This window comes from Marmota monax, unplaced genomic scaffold, assembly GCF_021218885.2.
Source record: "Marmota monax isolate L192 unplaced genomic scaffold, Marmota_monax_Labrador192_F-V1.1 WCK01_AAM20220418_F8-fsc00515, whole genome shotgun sequence".
NCBI lineage: Eukaryota > Metazoa > Chordata > Mammalia > Rodentia > Sciuridae > Marmota > Marmota monax.
The window spans coordinates 93,101-108,649 of NW_026693591.1; positions in this window are offsets into that span (position 1 = coordinate 93,101).

Genomic DNA, 15,549 nt, shown 5'->3' on the forward strand with positions numbered 1-15,549 from the left:
ATTCCTGTGGCAAGTAGCTATTTTACTCTGACTTGTGAACAGTGGTTAATTAATAAAAAATAATCTACATATCAAGAGAATAATGTATATACATTTTTTAGCTGAAGAATCTGCATATTGTTTGCTCTTCCAATCATTACTTATTTCTAATGAGTGAAGGAAAAACAAACCCATACCATACTAACTGGTACATGGAGTCATCTAACATCAAGGCTGTACATTTCCTGAAACTTAGAAAAGCTTTTCTCATGGTAAATACTAATGTGTCTTAGGGTAATCGCATAAGTTGTATACAACTTCTATATTGTGCTTTTTTTAAAAAAAATATTTTTTTAAAATACATATTTAGTTGTATACGGACACAATACCTTTATTTTATTTTTATGTGGTGCTGAATCTAGTGCCTCCCATGTGTGAGGCAAGAGCTCTACCACCGAGCCACACTCCCAGCCCAATATTGTGCTTTTAAAAGTTAACTCAAATGCAGATCTCCTGCTACACATTATGAAAAAGGGTGTCCTTTAGCTTGATCACGTGAAGTTGAAACATACATTAAAATATAATGTAATATGATTTTTAAGTGGGATTTTTAAAATAACACTTGTATAGAGAACTCCTGATAGAGGAATAAGAAAAATATCATCAATTTTTTTTTTTTTTGGTCATTTTAAGTGACTCTTTGGGTTTTGGCTGATGGTTACATCTCTAAATAGATGTCACAATTCCTGCATAGAAAAAAAAAAAAAAAAAAACACACACAGCTTTCTTCAGAAATAACAATCTCCTCACTCATCATCACTGAAGTTATCCCACAACCCATCCCAGAACCTGCTAAATTAACTAACAAAAGTTTTGTTGGTCTCAAGTTTTCACAGATAAAGCCTGCCAGTGAGGGCATTTTACAGGTTTTATTCCAGTGTTCCACAGAATGTTCTTATATTTCAGAATGTACCTACGAGTATATAAAATGTCTTCTCCTGTGATCCTGGGAATTAATCATAATGACCACACTTGGGAACCAAAGAGAATTTCACAAGAGGAGAGAACTGAGTGTACTTTGTAGAAGTTCCAGCTTAGAAATATTACCATCATTTAGCCATGGGAAGTTCAATTTCCTAGGGTTAAAAAACAAAAAAAAAGTGGTTTCTTGCAAAACCCAACTCAAGATGGTAATAATTTAAGAGGAAAGTCAGACTCAAAAAAGCATTGGTACCACAGCTAAGAGCGGATCTAGGAGAGTAACCAAATACGAGGTCAGAAATCAGATCATAAAGCTAGAGCATCTGGAACAGACACCATAGGCGATCAGCTTAGAGGACACCTACCCACCAAGTGTGACTCATCTGCACTGCTCCTAAAGACCACCATTACCATAGAACCTGGCAGGGAATGTTCAGGAGAGATTAAAGCTTCCCTTTCTGAAGCTTTGATGACTATCCACAGTCACGTACTGCCCATGCTGGAAGTCATGCTGCTAAAAGTAAGAAAAGCACTTTCCTAAGTTTATTTCTCAATTCTACAATGCTATTATTTAAAGGAACATTGTAACTAGAGCTTGCAGTTATACAGGGAAGGGGGACCTACTAGGCACCAATATATTTTTCTTATATATATTCATTTAGTGCTGGCTCTACCTGTTTATGTCACCTTCCTTTAATATTGCCATTATTCTTTGTGAAATTAGTAGGAACTATTCCCACTTTTGCCATATGTTACCAGAAATTTAATTTTAAATTTAAATGGTTTCAGAAGGTGTCAATATTGCTTGTGCTGTGCGACTTAAGGTAGTGCTTCTCAAACTTTAATGTACTTACAATTTTCCTGAGAGATCTTAATGTGCTTACAATTTCCTAAGAGAAAAAGTTAGAAATCCAACTTTGAAATTCTGTGGATCTGGGGGGGAGATCTGTGACTTTGGATTTCTAACAATGTTCTCATTGTACATCAACTGCCCCAAAGGACATAAGATGATGGGATAACTTCTTTTTTTGGTGGGGGGGCATGGATTGAATCTATGGTTGCTTAACCAATGAGCCATGTCCCCAGCCCTTTTTACTTTTTATTTTGAGATAGGGTCTTGCTAAATTGCTGAGGGCCTCACTAAGATGCTGAGGCTGGCTTTGAACTTGCAATCCCCCTGCCTCAGCCTCCTGAGCCACGGGGATTACAGGCATATGCCACTGCACCTGACAACACTGTTTCAAATAGCCTCATCTACCTGGTCAGCATGCCCTATTCAACATTAGAAGACCTGCTATGGTCTAACCAGAATTCTAGAAGGATAGTTCTGTCATAGCATTTTAAAGGGGCTGGTACAAACAAAAGTATTATAGTTCCATACCATATATGTCTTGGTTGCTGATAGGGAAAAAACAACTGTGAACAAGGTAGGAAGAAGAAATAATTTCATTGTTTATGAAAAACTTAAGCATTTACATGTATGTGGTAATGGCCCATATCAAAGAAAAGAGGAAAAGAAAGCAAAAGTAAGAGCACACATGAAAAAAAATCATGAACAATAATAATCTGAGCTAAGAAAACACTGTGGGCCAAAACTGAGGTGAAGGAAAACCATATTGAAAACACCTGTTTTCTCAACCATTATGTTTACTCTTTAGTAGTCAAAAAATAGCCAAGTTTCTGAAGAGGCAGAGGACAAAGAAAAAAGATGTATTTGTTATGGGGACAAGTGAAGCCACTGAATGAAAACTTGAACTACTCTTTTTGTTTTTAAAACTAGTTTAAAGTAATCCATATGACTACACAGAATATTAGTACAGTGAAGGAGTCTTAATTTTTAAGGATGTGAAATAGGCATATGAATGTGCAAATAGAAGCCCATGACTATTGAAAAAACAGAGTTGTTGAATCTACTTATGAAATGTGAAGATGAAAACTGATTTTTATAGCTATATCTGCAAATATCCAAACCTTGACCTGCTTTTAAATTTTAGATATATTCATTATGCTACAAAAGAAGTAAACATCAAATACATCTCTTTTACATAATCCATAACATCATTCCAGAATAAATGTGAATGTGTATCGTAAATATAATTTTTATTTTCAGTTATAATAGCAACCTTTGAGTTTTACAAGAATGACTAAAAAATTATTCAAATAGCTGATAAAAATCTATTAATATAATTTGCTGAATCTGGAATAAGTCTCTGAACATGCCACAATTTGAATATTTGGCACCAAGTTCCAATGTTCATTTTTTCTGAAAGAAACAATCGTACTAAATAAAATTCTTTTTTAAATTTTGGTGATGGAATTTCTTAATCATAAACTCTCATCTCCCAGTTAATATTATGTTTCATCTGTTTTAAAAAAAGCAAACAAACAAACAAAAAAACCAAAGGACTTGAAAAGCAAAGCTTTTTTTTTCTTCATAATGAGGTCATTGTAGAATGATCCCATAATGCAGAATAAAGGTTGAAACGAGTTTTTAACAACATGAAAATGAAGAAGAAACTGACAGAATTTTGTTAAAGTGCTAAAGACATCTGGCTTGCTTCTATATAAATCCGAAACATCCTGTAGCTTATCCACAATACCTCCTCCTTCTATTTTTTTCCGGAAAAAAAAAAATCAACCCTGCCAGCTTGTCTATGACCTCAAAGATACTTAGAACTCAAATACCTTTCTAGGTATTATAATGTGGATTCTTATAATAAAATCCCACTTTCTTACACTTGTCTGAAGAAATCTCTGTTTTGTTTCAAAGGCCTTTGTGCTAGCTAGAAGAATTAAATATTGGCCTACTCGGATTCTTCTTAATGAATTGAATGTGGAGAGATCTCAATGAAAACTCTTTAAAACCAGAAAATTAGTGACACTGGATCATAACCTGACACAGCAGGAATTCTGTCTTCCATTTTTTGTTCAAAGGAGGTTAACAAGGCTGATTCCACTTTGAAAGCATCATCTCAATTAGGAAAATTTTCATTGCTTTAACCTCCTGGCTAGAAGTTAGTGCTCATGAAGTGCTCCATCCTTCCTCCTAAAAAATAGGGTCAGAGGGATTTGGGAATGATTTACAAACCCAGGCAGCTCCAGAGAACAACTGGGCATCAAGAGCACATTTAGAAACCATTGTTTTATAGTGTGGAAGGACTTGGATAAGAGGTTCAGTGTAAGGAATGGACATAGGAATAGGGATATAGAGTAAGGGTGATAATATTGGAAGACTGGATATAGTCAGAGACTTAATAAGGAAGACTCTGAGAATGTCTGGAAATTCTAAAATTTTAATTATTTTCTGCTTTTACACTTTACTGTTTTGGCAGATAGCCTTACTCTAATAAACATATTTGACAGTCATTCATATTGACATCATAAAGAGATATTTACACCTCTCCTCAGACTATACCCAAAGGACTTAAAAACAGCATACTACAGGGACACAGCCACATCAATGTTTATAGCAGCACAATTCACAATAGCTAAACTGTGGTGCCAACCTAGATGTCCTTCAGTGGATGAATGGATAAAAAAATGTGGCATAAATACACAACGGAATTTTACTCAGCATTAAAAAATAACAAAATCATGGCATTTGCAGGTAAATGGATGGAGTTGGAGAAGATAAAGCTAAGTGAAGTTAGCCAATCCCCCCCCAAAAAAAACAAATGCCAAATGTTTTCTCTGATATAAGGAGGGTGACTCATAGTGGGGTAGGGAGGGGGAGCATGGGAGGATTAGATTAATTCTAGAAAGAGAAGAGAGGTGGGAGGGAAAGGGAGCGGGCAGGGGATTAGCAAGGATGGTGGAATGTGATGGACATCATTATACAAAGTACATGTATGAAGACTTGAATTGGGTGTCAATATACTTTGTATACAAACAGAGATATGAAAAAGTGTGGTTTATGTGTGTATTAAGAATTGTAATGCAAAAAAAACACAAAGTACATGTATAAAGACATAAATTGGTGTGAACATACTTTATATACAGAGATATATTGTAATTGTAATGCATTCCACTGTTGTCATGTATTTAAAAAAATGTAATAATAAAATCAATTAAAAAAAAGAAAAAAAAGAGAGCCAACAAAAAGTCAGTACATATGTCACGATGTAATTGCCTGGGCAAAACTTCTATAAAATTCACAATGAAAGAAGTTAATGACAGTTGACTTGGGAAAAATAGAGAAACTCTTCAATAGCAAAACTTATATTATATTTTTCAAGCAAGATTTTATATTCAACTAATTAAGGTAATCAATTAAAATCAAAATTAAAGTAATGAAAAATTCATATGCTTTTGTGATGAATATAATCCCAAAGGTCACATGAATCAGAGTTAAATAATACACTGATTTTAAAAAATTTAAATGTTACCTGTTTGTGGTTATTCCACCGCACTCTTAGGAGACCTTGTAAGAGCAGGGACCAAGAATGCTATATCAGTTTTTGTTTCTTCATTGACCAGCATATACCAGTCAAGGCTCCCTAAATAGTTGATGAACCAAGCTCAAGTCTCATAAGGGTCTTAAAACTAGTGTTTTACCCCCTCAAAAAAAAAAAAACCCCAAAAAAGTTGAAATAAATCAATTATTAAGATAAATGAGAGATATATAAAATAATATAAACAATAAATACAATAAAGGCCACCAAGATAAAAGTTTCTTCTTTGAAAAATCTGGCAGAATAGAACAAACTTTTGAAAAAAAAATCAAATTAAAATGGAAGGAGAGGGCTGTAGCTGTAGCTCAGTGGTATAGTGCTTGACTAGCATATGTGAAGCACTGGGTTTGAACCTCAGCATCATATAAAAAATGAATAAATAAAATAAAAAGTCATTATGTCCATGCACAACTAAAATTTTAAAAAGGGGAGGAGGTACAAAGTAATATTATAGATAAAAAGGGAGACACAATTACAGATGGAGGTTTTACAGAGAAAATGTGTGACTATGTGTAATTAATTTATATATTAGATAAATTGTCATATTTCCAGAAAAATATAACTTACCCAAACTGAAATAGTCCTATAATCACTAAAGAAATTGAAGTACATGTTCTGAACTTCCCCTGTCACTATCTGCCTCCATCAGAAAGAAAATGCATCAGGTCTACATGGCCTCAGGAGTAACTCTTACCAAAGTTTCTAGGCTCATGTTGTTAAAAACTTTGGCAAATTCTTCCCTATTTTTTTTAAGAAATATTTTGGTCTCATTTGATGAGACCAAAACATTCTTACATGATATTAGAAAACATAATTTTTTAAAGAAGGAGGCCAGTTATAGGAAGCTCACTCAATCAACTCTAGATGTCATGATTATCATTTACTACAATCCCTTCACATTAACTTTTTCTAGACACTGTCAGACTAGCAGCTTACTCCCTCCATCTATTCATCTGGTTGGCATCTGTAATCTGTGGATCCTACCACTTTCTCAGTGCTCCTGTCCTGCCTTCACTTCCCTCATTACCCAGGTTAGGGTCCAGTCTGCTATGCCATCACTCCTCAGGGCATATTTTCAAATCCCACCTCACCAGCACGCTTGTCTGTCCTGAGTACACTCCATAAAAGCCTCTCTGTTGGTAGAGAGGCAAAGCTTCAGGAACTGGGGGAGGGAAAGCAACATGCTGAACTTCATCTCCCACTCTGAATAGAGCAGCAGAGCAGGCATAGCTTGTAACAGTTCTACTGATCTGCCACAATAGAGATAAAACACTGTACATATCGAAAATATAAGCATCAGTGAATGGCAACTAGGTGCAAGATGAATTGGAATTCCTACTCATCAAGTAAACTGAAAAGAATGTTATATAGACCAGAGCTCCAGATTTGAAGAGAGCACAAAACACGTCAGTATGGAGTATAACTTTCCTCAATTCCATAGCCTGCTTGCCAATCCTCAGTATGGAGCCATACTCCATGCTGGACATCAGATTCTACAAGTGTGAGAAGCACCTTTGGCAGTGAGGTTTATTGAAAGTCTATAATAGGAAGCTTGAAGAAATAGCAAAAAAGCAAAGTTATTCTATTAGGATAAAAACAGTATGAAGAGACTTAATATAAAAAATAAAAGCTACATAGTAAGCAAAAGAAAAAACATTAATGGGACTATAAAAAAAATAAAACTTTGGTACATCAAAAGATAATATGAAGAGAGTGCAAAGGCACCCATGTAAAGAAAGAAAATATTTTCAAAATATATATATGATAAGTGTATAATATCAGAAAATGTGATAACATGTTGTTACAACTCAATAACAAAAAGCAGGAGAGGGAAGATGGTGGGCCAGAGTGAGGAAACATTCTGTGTTGCTCTGTGATCCAGATCTCACCTAGTCAGAATACTGCATCTCTGAGAGTATTAGAGGACCCCTGTACAGCTGATTTCTGCAGAAGTCACTAGCTCTGTGATCCCCGCACAGGGCTCAGAGCCTCAGCGTTAGGACTCCGGACTCCTGGCTCCCAAAACCCAAAGCCCAAAGTTCTAGCCCACACAGGCTTGCAAGCGCTCAGCAGAATCACCTATCAGCACCTCTGCAGAACTCTCAGACTTCACTCTGCTCCCACGCAGGTCACTGGGCTGCTACCTCCCCACAGCACAATGCCATTGCCCAGCTCCCCCCACCTCACCAGGCACCCCGGCACTGGAAGAAGACCGCCTCCATCTTGTATCACCTTTCTCACCATATTTAGTGAGAGCAGCTCCCAGATCAGATCTCCATCTGGCCAGGTACCAAGTTTCCAACTCCCCCTCTCCCCATCAGTGAAAACTCAACACAGTAACCACTCAGCACGAAATAGCTCTCAGTTGGACAGGTATGCAGTGCATCCAGGGTGCCGCCCACCTGGTGTGAGCCTTGGTGTGAGACACAATTGGGAACTGCTAAGGGAGAGGAAGACAAGGCTAAAGTTTGGAGCCTAACAGAGAGACCAGGAACTGGGAAATCTCCAGGCAAGATAGAGAGATAGTACTGGGCACTCAAGTCATATGAGCGGTCCCAAAAAGAGACCCGTGAAGTGCAATCTCCCTGCAGGTACTGGTGGGTGGCACTCCCTACTTCCAGGTACCCTACACCACAACTAGTCTTCCCATCCTGGTTACCTCCACCATCCTGAGGGCAGAGACACCAGTTTACAACAGACAACCCCACCTATTAGATGAGATGAGAAGCAGGAAATAGGGATCTCTAAAACTAGCAACAACCCTGGTTTCTTTCTTCAAGTATTTTTTTTTCTCTCTATTTTCTATCCCTCTATCCTCTGGCCCTCACATCCCCAATATATGTGAAACCAAGAAGTTTGCATGAAATAGGATTTTGAGTCTGAGTCATCTGAATAATTTAATATAAAAGTGTTGTATATGCTCCCTTTTTATTTTCTTTTTTCTTTCCCCCTCTAAATTTTACTATTTTAAAATCCTGTATTTTTCTAAATACATATGTGTGTTTGTTTTATGTATGCTACTGTCTTACCACGTACTTGTCTACCCTAAATTACTTCCTATCTATTCTCTTGCTACTAACCCTCTTCATTAGCTTTCTCTTTCACACTTCCTAAGATCTCTTAATTCTATATCTTCTCATCCTACCACTTCAGCATATAATCCTATGCCCCAGCCCCAGTTCCTTGTCCACTGTCAGAAACCATAAACCTTTTTACAAAACTACTGATTATATTTTAGATAATAATTGAATACAACATTTCTGTACATTGAGACTAATCTGTAAACAATCTTAATAACAACAAATTGTTCATAGGTGGTATATTGTTGATAGTGGGATCTGTTAACATTGTCCTTCCCTACAAACATCTTGGAACCCTACAAGAGCACTATTAACCGATAGGGTAAAATCAATAAACTCCAGACACACAGAGCTGAAAAGGAAGACACATGAGCAACATGAAAAGACAAGGTAAGAAAGTGCCCCAAATAAATCAAGACACCACATCATTAGAATCATTGGCAGCCACAGCAGAAGAAATGACAGAGAAGGAGTTCAGGATGTACATGATTAAAATGATCTGTGAACTCAAGGAACATATAAGAGAGCAAATACAGGCGGTAAAAGACCACTTTGACAGGAGCTACACAAACAAATACAGGAAGCAAAAGATCACCTCAACAGAGAGATAGAGGTTATAAAAAAAAATCAAAGAGAAATCCTTGAAATGAAAGAAACAATAAACCAAATTAAAGCTCAAATGAAAGCATTACCAACAGAGTAGATCACTTGGAAGATAGGACATCAGACAATGAAGACAAAATATACAATATTGAAAAGATCATAGACCACACAGTGATAATGGTAAGAAACCACAAGCAGAACATTCAAGAAATATGGGATAGCATAAAACGATCAAATTTAAGAGTTATTGGGATAGAGGTAGGCATAGAGTTCCAAACCAAAGCAATGAACAATCTATTCAATGAAATAATATCAGAAAACTTTCCAAACATGAAGAATGAATTGTAAAACCAAATTCAATAAGCCTACAGGACGCCAAATGTACAAAATCACAACAGATCCACACCAAGACACATTATAATAAAAATCAAACATACAGAATAAGGAGAGAATTTTAAAAGTCATAAGGGAAAGTAATCAGATTACATATAGGGTAAAAATCAATTAGGATAATGGTAGATTTTTCAACACAGACCCTGGAAGATAGAAGATCCTGGAACAACATGTATCATGCTCTGAAAGAAACTGAGTGCCAACCAAGAATCTTGTGTCGAGAAAAAATTAAGTTTTGGATTTGAAGATGAAATAAAAACCTTCCATGATAAACAAAAGTTAAAAGAATTTATAGCTAGAAAATCAGCTCTACAAAATATCCTTGGAAAAATTTATTCCATAAAGAGGAAATGAAAAACAACAATGAAAATCAGCAGAGGGATGTAGTACCCTAAAGGAAAAACTAATCAAAGAAGAAAAAATCAATTCAAGTTAAATAACAAAAATAATCAAATATGGCTGGGAATACAAACCATGTCTCAATAATAACCCTGAATGTTAATGGCTTAAACTCACCAATCAAAAGACATAGGCTAGCAGATTGGATCAAAAAAAGAAAAAAGAAAAACAAAACAAAACAATATGCTGCCTCCAGGAAACACATCTGATAGGTAAAGACATACACAGACTGAAGGTGAAAGGTTGGGAAAAATCATACCACTCACATGCACTGTGGATGCAAGCAGGGGTTTCCATCCTCATATTAAATAAAGTAGACTCCAAACCAAAGTTAATCAAAAGGGATAAAGATGGACATTACATACTGCTCAAGGGAACCATACACCAACAAGACATAACAATCATAAATATATATGCCCCAAACAGTTGTGCAGCTATGTTCATCAAACAAATTCTTCTCAAGTTCAAGAGTCAAATTGACCACAACACAATAATCTTGGGTGACTATAACACACCTATCTCACCACTGGTTAAATCTTCCAAACAAAAGTTGAATAAAGAAACTATAGAACTCAATAATACAATCAATAACTTAGACTTAACTGACATATATAGAATATTTCAACCTACATCAAGTGGATACACTTTCTTCTCAGCAGCACATGGATCCTTCTCTAAAATAGACCATATACTATGCTACAAAACAACTCTTAGCAAACACAAAAAAGTAGAGATACTACCATGCATTTTATCAGATCATAATGGAATAAAATTCAAAATCGATGATAAAATTAAAAAAATAAAAATTACCCTAACACCTGGAGACTAAACAATAGGCTACCAAATGAACAATCAGAAGACATCAAGGAGGAGATTAAAAAATTCTTAGAGGTAAATGAGGACACAGACACAATATATCGATATCTCTGAGACACTATGAAAGCAGAACTAAGAGGAAAGTTCAGTGCATGGAGTTCATTCCTTAAAAGAATAAAAGGTCAACAAATATATGACCTCATGTTACATTTCAAAGTCCTAGAAAAAGAAGAACAAATCTGCAAAAGCAATAGAAGGCAAGAAATAACCAAAATTAGAGCTGAAATCAATGGAATCAAAACAAAAGAAACAATTGAAAAAAATGACAAAACAAAGAGTTGGTTCTTTGAAAAAACAAATAAAATTGACAGGCCCTTAGCTATGCTAATGAAGAGCAGGAGAGAGAAAATTCAAATTACTAGCATATGTGTTAAAAAGGTAATATCACAACAGACACTATAGAAATATGAAAGATAATTAGAAATTATCTTGAAAATTATACTTCAGTAAAATAGAAGGTATTGAAGGCCTCAAAAATTTTCTAGTCATATTACTTGCCTAGATTGAACCAGGCAAATATACACAATTTAAACAGACCAATATCAAGTGATGGAATAAAAGAAACCATAAGAAGCCTATCAACCAAGAAAAGCCCAGGACCAGATGGATACACAGCTGAGTTCTACAAGACATTTAATGAAGAATTAATACCAATACTCTTCAATTTATTTCAGGAAATAGAAAAAGAGGCAGCACTTCCAAACTCATTCTATGAGGCCAATATCATCCTGATTCCAAAACCAGACAAAGACACATGAAAGTAAGAAAACTTTAGACCAACATCTCTAATGAACTTAGATGTAAAAATTATCAATAAAATTCTGGCAAATTGAATATAAAACATATCAAAAAGACTGTGCACCATGATCAAGTAGGATTCATCCCAGGTATGCTAGGTTGGTTCAACATACAGAAATCAATAAATGTAATTCATCACATCAATAGACTCAAAGATAAGAATCATATGATCATTTCAATAGATGCAGAAAAAGCATTTGACAAAATACAGCACCCCTTCATGTTCAAAACACTAGAAAAACTAGGGATAACAGGAACATATCTCAACATCATAAAGGCTATCTACACTAAGCCCCAGGCCAATATCATTCTAAATGGAGAAAACATTAAAGACATTCCCTCTAAAATCTGGAACAAGACAGGGATGCCCTCTTTCACCACTTCTATTTAACTTAGTTCTTGAAAAATTGGCCAGAGCAATTAGACAGATGAAAGAAATTAAAGGAATACACATAGGAAAAAAAGAACTTAAATTAGCACTATTTGCTGACGATGATTCTATATCTAGAAGACCCAAAAAATTCCACCAGAAAACTTCTAGAACTAGTAAATTCATTCAGAAAAGTAGCAGGATATAAAATCAACATCCATAAAACAAAGGCATTTCTGTATATCAGTGACAAATCCTCTGAGAGGGAAATGAGGAAAATTACCCCATTTACAATAGTCTCAAAAAAAAAAAAATACTTGGGAATCAATGAAAGATGTAAAAGATCTATACAATGAAAACTACAGAACCCTAAAGAAAGAAATCAAAGAAGACCTTAGAAGATGGAACGATCTACCTTGCTCTTGGATAGGCAGAATTAATATTATCAAAATGACCATACTACCAAAAGCAGATTTAATGCAATTCCAATCAAAATTCCAATGGCATTCCTCATAGAAATAGAAAAAGCACTCATGAAATTCATCTGGAAAAATAAAAGGCCCAACATAGCTAAAGAAATCCTTAGCAGGAAAAGTGAAGCAGGTGGCATCACAATACCAGACCTTAAACTATATTCCAGAGCAATAGTAAGAAAAACAACATGGTATTGGCACCAAAACAGACTGGTAGGCCAATGGTACAGAATAGAGGACACAGAGACTAACCCATAAAACTACAATTATCTTATATTAGACAAAGTTGCCAAAAACCTGCATTGGAGAAAAGATACTCTCTTCAACAAATAGTGCTGGAAAAACTGGAAGTACATATGCAACAAAATGAAATTAAATCCCTATCTCTCACCATGCACAAAACTCAACTCAAAGTGGATCAAGGACCCAGGAATTAAACCAGAGATTCTGTGTCTACTAGAAGAAAAAGTAGGCCCTAATCTTCATCATGTGGGATTAGGCGCCAACTTCCTTAATAAGACACTTATAGCACAAAAATTAAAACCAAGAATCAGTAAATGAGATGGATTCAAAGTAAAGTTTCTTCTCAGCAAAAGAAACAATCTGTGAGGTGAATAGAGAGCCTCCGTCTTGGGAGCAATTTTTTACCCTGCATATATCAGATAGAGCACTAATATCTAGGGTATATAAAGAACTCAAAAAGCTAAGCACAAAAAAAAAATAAAACAAATAATCCAATCAATAAATGGGCCAAGGACATGAATAGAAACTTCTCAGAAGAGGGTATACAATCAATCAACAAATATATGAAAAATGTTTATCATCTCTAGCAATTGGAGAAATGAAAAACAAACTAAGATATCATCTCACTCTAGTCAGAATGGCAGCTATTATGAAGAGAAACAACAATAAGTGTTGGCGAGGGTGTGGGGAAAATGGTACATTCACACATTGGTGGTGGGACTGCAAATTGGTGCAGCCAATATGGAAAGCAGTATAGAGATTCCTTGGAAAAGTGGGAATAAAACCACCATTTGATCCAGCTATCCCTCTTCTTGGTCTATACTCAAAGGATTTAAAAACAGCATACTACAGCCACATCAATGTTATAGCAGCACAATTCACAATAGCTCAACTGTGGAACCAACCTAGATGCCCTTCAGTAGAGAAATGGATAAAAAAAAAATGTGGCATATATACACAATGGAATATTACTCTGCATTAAAAGAGAATAAAATAAATCATGGCATTTGCAGGTAAACGGATGACGTTGGAGAAGATAATGCTAAGTGAAGTTAGCCAATCCCCCCAAAACAAATGCTGAATGTTTTCTCTTATATAAGGAGGCTGATTCATAGTGGGGTAGGGAGGAGGAGCATGGGAGGAATAGACAAACTCTAGATAGGGCAGAGCAGTGGGAGTGGAAGACAGGGGTCTGAGGGTTAGCAAGAATGGTAGAATATGATGAACATCATTATCCAAAGCACATGTATGAAGACATGAATTGGTGTGAACATATTTTATATACAACCAGAGATATGAAAAATTGTGCTGTATATGTGTAATAAGAATTGTAATGCATTCCATTGTCATTTATTTTTAAAAAATCAATTAAAAAATTTTAAAAAATAACAAAAAGCAAACAACTGATTTAAAAATGAGCAAAAGACTTAGACATTTCTCCAAAGAACATGTACAAATGTCCAATAAGCACATAAAAAGATTCTCAGCATCACTAATCATTAGAGAAATTGCAAATCGAAGCCACATTCAACTAGCACTTCACAAACATTAGAATGACTATTATCCAAAACCCAGAAGAGTTACTAGAAGGATGCAGAGAAATTGGAACCCCTGTGCACTTTTGGTTGGAATATAAAATGGTGCAAGCACTGTAAAAAGTAACACAGAGACTCCTCAAACAAATAGAATTATCGTATGATTCAGTAACTTCTGTATATATATCCTAAAGAATTGAAATCAAGATCTGTAGCAGATATTTATACATGCACCTTATAGCCACATTATTCACAATAGCCAAAGGGTTGAAGCAATCCACGTGTCATTAAAGAATGAATAGATAAACAAAATGTGGTCTATTCATAAATGGAATATTATTCACCCTTAAAAAGAAAGTAAATTCTGTCAGCTGGCTATAATATAAATGAAGCTGGAAGACATTAAGCTAAGTGAAAAAAGAAAGCCAGTAACAAAAAGACAAATAATGTATGATTCTACTTACATGAGGTTCCTGGAGGAGTCAAATTCTTAGAGACAGAGGGTAGAATGGTGATGTCTAGGGACAGGGGGAATGGAAAAATGGGGTGTTGTTTCTTAAAGGGCAGTATTTCAATTTTGCAAATAAATAAACGTTTGAAAAGAGATTGTGATGATGGTTGTACAACAATGTGGATGTTCCTAATACCACTAAATGTTATACTTTAAAAAATACTGAAAATGTTGTTACATATATTTTAATCTCAATTTTAAAAATTGTTTTTAAAAAGACAAAGGCTATAAAATCATGAAAGCATGCACATCGTATGGGAAGTGAGTCTCATGAGATTCCAGCCAGATGGAATCAACACATTTCCTCTTCACAATATCTTCCCACTTCATTTGGTGGCTATGGAAATCTGTGATGCATCAGGGTGAGTAACTTTGAGTGTACCTGCTGTGGGAGGACTAATCACAGGTTCTCCAACTTGGGGAGAAACCAGAAAAACAAGTAAAACAGTTTAGAAGGGCTGGCTGAACACAATAAGTTGAGGGAGATCAATGAAGGCCAAAAGTATTTGAGTGAACTTGATGATTCTAGAACATTCTTGGTAAGACTACTCATAACAGGCACCAAATTACTTATTATACCGATGCAATTTGTAGAATGAAGTCTGTAGACTAATTGGACAAATGTATAGGCACTGGGGATTGTTTATCCGATACCGAATGTAACAAAGAATCTAAAGGTTCTCCTTCTGAAATATGCAAAACTGACTCATGGATGATTAATCTAATCTTGTGGTTTGGGATAACAACGATTTTATATAATTTAGAAAGGTCTGGCTCCACTTCCTATGGAAATGTGAACATTCTGATTTTTTTTTCCACATTCCCTTCTCCATGGCCAGTGTCACTGTGAAAAATAT